The sequence below is a fragment of the Symsagittifera roscoffensis genome, chromosome 4 (genome assembly GCF_963678635.1).
Source record: "Symsagittifera roscoffensis chromosome 4, txSymRosc1.1, whole genome shotgun sequence".
In the NCBI taxonomy this organism is placed as follows: Eukaryota; Metazoa; Xenacoelomorpha; order Acoela; family Convolutidae; genus Symsagittifera; species Symsagittifera roscoffensis.
The window spans coordinates 57,847,256-57,851,923 of record NC_087065.1 but is presented as its reverse complement, the minus strand read 5'-3'; the positions used below and the strand labels follow the sequence as shown (position 1 = coordinate 57,851,923).

The 4,668-nt window shown below is 33.6% G+C and overlaps 1 protein-coding gene across 1 annotated transcript in view; it reads left to right on the top strand.

The window, feature by feature from the left end:
• Positions 1 to 4,668, top strand: part of LOC134844539 (3'(2'),5'-bisphosphate nucleotidase 1-like) — a 553,428-nt gene that overhangs the window by 299,299 nt on the left and 249,461 nt on the right. The gene's annotated exons all lie outside the window — the stretch shown is intronic.

The following is a 4,668-nucleotide window of genomic DNA, read 5'->3' as shown; positions in this document are numbered from 1 at the left end:
TCTGAAAACATATCATTTCATGAGAGTCATTTCATTACAAATGCCATCGTTGCCACAAGGTGATATTGTTTTCTACCTGTTGTTGCCGCTTAAAAAATATTACGAAGCAATTCTATTCTGAAAACTTGTTTACAAAGCGAACTTCGAGAATTAGGTTAGCCAGATGCTGCACAAATAAGCACAGCTGTCTAAAATCCCAGTGCATTTTCTAAAATCCGAGTGCACTTTCTAAAATCGCGCCCGCAAAAAGCACCCATTGAGTCGCCGCAACAAAAGTCCAAAAAGTCCACCAATCATCGACCAAGGCCAAAACACTACAACCCATATACTTAACTATTGCACTGAGGCTTAAACAAGAAGTAATTTAGCCGAAAACACTTGGGGAAAGTGCTCGTTGAGTCGAAAAAATGTCATTAAAAAACTAGAGCTTAAAATATGTGGAAAATCCAAATTTATAGGTCGCCCTGAATCACACATACACAAGCATAAAAAACATGTTCGCTTTTCAAAAAAGTAACAAGAGACGACTAAAACGACTGAATGTAAACCAAATTCGCTTAAGAAAAAACATTTTTTAGCGAACAAAATAAGAGGAAAAAAATAGTGATTGGTAAATTTACAATGAACACAAAAAGATATTTTGAATAGAATTTTGATCACTTCACTGCATGTGAAAGGGGTGATCATTTTTCATAAGTTATTCAAAATAATTTTGTTAACTCGTAACCCGAAAATCTTTATTCAATTTGATCAATTTAATGTCAAGCTTAACGATAATAGAAGGAATCAAAAATATGTTTTACGGTCTAGGCAACTGAAGTTAGAATTATTTTTTTACACAAGAGGTTAAGCTGAATACAAGTTGTATCGCAAGTTGTACACCACTTGCAATACAACTAGATTTAACAAAATGAATGAAGATATTTGCTAAAAAAACATGCCCAAACAAAAGAATGCAAAACCAGCATCGGAACAAAATTAACCAAAACATGGCAAAGCCGAAAATACCTGAGCAGAAACTCTTCAAAACGATTTTTTTAAATTCAAAAATAATTAAAGATTTTTTACTCCTAACACTCACAGGCGCACAAAAATTTTTGTTGCGGATCAAATGATACAAAAAGAGTATACAAGCCGATATAAAACAAGCCGAAACCTGTTAAGCCGAACAATTACTAAGCCGATAAAAAGCAGGCCTAAGTAATTTTGGCCGGATAGGTTTTTAAGCCAAGCAAAAAAAGGAATACGAAGCCGAACAATTAGATCACTAAGCCAATAAAAGGCAGGCCTAAATAATTTTGGCCGGATAGATTTTTAAGCCAAGCAAAAAAAAGGAATACGAAGTCAAGATAAGTAAAATTTCAATTTGCATTTTCAAAAAAAAAACACTCAAAGCAACATTAAAGAAAAAAGCTCGCAGCAAAAAAAAACTTCTTCAAGATTTGGCATCTATGCCGGCAAAAGATAAACAGACAAATAATCGGCCGATAATTTTATATGAAACAGAATTTTTCTCATTTGAAAAAAAAACAAGTCCTGACTTCAACAGCCAAAATTTATGGTACATCTTTTCGATGGATACCAAAATCACAGCTCAAACGTAATATCTTTCCACGCTTGAACCTAATGCGCTATCTTTGACGCCAGTGCGCAAAAAAAATCTACAAATGGTCGGGTCGGAAAGAGAAAAAAGCACAAATGCGCAAATCACTATGACCAAAAAATCACTTGAGCCAATTACTTATCAATGATATCAATGTTCAACTCGAACATTTCGATTACTTCTAAAATTTTTTGAATTCAACTATTCAACCATGCGAGTTTGGAAAGCGCAGCTGCTGCATGCACACTTCAGTTAGAATGCAAGTGAAAATAAAAAAATTCTGATTGAACACAGATAAACACAAACGCGAAGCGGAGCTTCGCAACACGAGATACAACACGAATATAGCATTCACTAAGTGAAAAAAAAATCATTTGAAAAATGCCAAAAAACTACATCTACAAAAGCTTCAAACGTCTCAAATGATTTTCAATTCAAGGAAAATGAAAAAACGCAATCGACAGCGTTAAATATTCAGAACCAACAACTGAACGACAATTAAGCCGACAATACTTTGCTAGACAGACGTCCGTTGAACCAAAAACAAATTTGAAATTGTGGTCATAAAAACATGTGGTCAAATTTTCAATTTTAAGCTTCAGCATTCCTACAAACTCTTATTTTGCTCTTAAAGCGACGCATTATCAGGTGCTTTAGCCAATTGAATAAACCAAAATCAATTTGAACAGAGGCAGAGCGGAGCTTCGCGTCACTTGCGATACAATGAAAGCGTACCATTGCAAGATGGAAATACCTGTGGAAAAAAAGTAGAAACACAAAAAGTTCAATCATAGAAAACAGACCAGAATTACAACCACAACAAAAAAGCAATCTTTAAAAAGCTGCGAGTGACCACTACCACAGCCATCAATTCGTGGTTAGACGCCAATCAATCCGAAAACAGAAATACAGAAATAAATGTTTGTCATACAAAAAGTTGACTAATTTTTGGAAATACGAAAAATTCAATCTCAGAAAAACAGACGAAAAACACAACCACTATTATTAAGCCAGCTTTGAGTATTTTTTGATCGTCCACTAATTCAACAAAACGTGGTTAAACGCCAATTGCCCCGAAAACAAAAATAACAAAGGAAATGGTTGTCACAAAAAATTAAACAATTAAAATTCAAATTTTTTTGAAAATACGAAAACTAAACAACTTTTTTGACGAGAAACAAATACCTAAAGAAATGTTTGCCATAAAACAGTTAACAAATTTTTGGAAATACGAAAAATTCAACCTCAGAAAAACAGACGAAAAACAACCACTAGTATTAATCAAGCTATGAGTATTTTTTTGTGGTCCACTAATTCAACAAAATGTGGTTAAACGCCAATTGCCCCGAAAACAAAAACACCAAAGGAAATGGTTGTCAGAAAATATCATTTTTTTTTTGGAAATACGAAAAATTCAATCTCAGAAAAACAAACAAGAAACACAACAAATAGCATGGAGCAAACTTAAGAAATTTTCGAGCGTCCACTAAGCCACAACAACGTGTTAACACGCCAATCGATTTGAAAACAAAAATACCCACTAGCACAGAGAAAAACAACTACTACCATTAAGCAAGCTTTTAGTATTTTCCGAGCGTCCACAAAGCCAGAAACAAGTGGCTAGCTGCCAATTGATTCGAAAACAAAAATACAAGAGGAAATGGTTGTCATAAAATATCATCATTTTTTTTGAAATACGAAAAATTCAACCTCAGAAAAACAAACAAGAAACACAACAAATAGCATGGAACTAACTTAAGAAATTTTTGAGCGTCCACTAAGCCACAACACGTGTTAACACGCCAAACGATTTGAATTCAACAAAATGTGGCTAAACGCCAATTGCCCCGAAAACAAAAATACCAAAGGAAATGGTTGTCATAAAAAGTAAACAACTTTTTTGAAAATAAGAAAAAACAGACGAGAAACACAACCAGCGCAATTAAGCAAGCTTTTAGTATTTTCCGAGCGTCCACAAAGCCAGAAAGAAGTGGCTAGACGCCAATTGATTCGGAAACAAAATACAAAAGGAAGTGGTTGTCATAAAAAATCAACATTTTTTTTGGAAATACGAAAAATTCAATCTCAGAAAAACAAACAAGAAACACAACAAATAGCATGGAACTAACTTAAGAAATTTTTGAGCGTCCACTAAGCCACAACACGTGTTAACACGCCAAACGATTTGAATTCAACAAAATGTGGCTAAACGCCAATTGCCCCGAAAACAAAAATACCAAAGGAAATGGTTGTCATAAAAAGTAAACAACTTTTTTAAAAATAAGAAAAAACAGACGAGAAACACAACCAGCACAATTAAGCAAGCTTTCAGTATTTTCCAAGCATCCACAAAGCCAGAAACAAGTGGCTAGACGCCAATTGATTCGAAAACAAAAATACAAAAGGAAATGGTTGACATAAAATATCATCATTTTTTTTTTGGAAACGAAAAATTCAATCTCAAAAAAACAAACAAGAAACACAACAAATAACATGGAGCAAACCTAAGAAATTTTTGAGCGTCCACTAAGTCACAACACGTGTTAACACGCCAATCGATTTGAAAACAAAAATACCAAGGAAATGGTTTTCTTTACCAAAATCAACATTTTTTTGGATTTACAAAACCCACGCTGAGAAAAACAGACGAGAAACTCAACTACTAACATTAAGCAATCTTTTAGTATTTTCAAGCATTAACTAAGCCAACAGCACAGGGCTAGACGCCAATTAAAGCAGAAACAAAATGTCAAAGAAAGTCTTGTCATAAAAAACTTTGAGAGATTAAAAAGTTTGAATATCCATTTTTTTAAGACCAGCCGACCTAATCTAATAAAAACATTAATAACAACTAGAGGCCCAATTAAAGCTGGAGGTACCGGTTAGATAATTTTTCAGTTTGTCGTTCTGGCGCCGGATGAAATAAATAATTTCAAAAATATAAAAATTGGGCTTCACCCAGAACCTAGTTATTGCTCTATTTAAATATGAGTGAAATTTCTGTGACTCTAAAAATTTTTTTAAGGGTCATAAATTTTGTTTGAAAAAATTCGTAAAATTCGAAA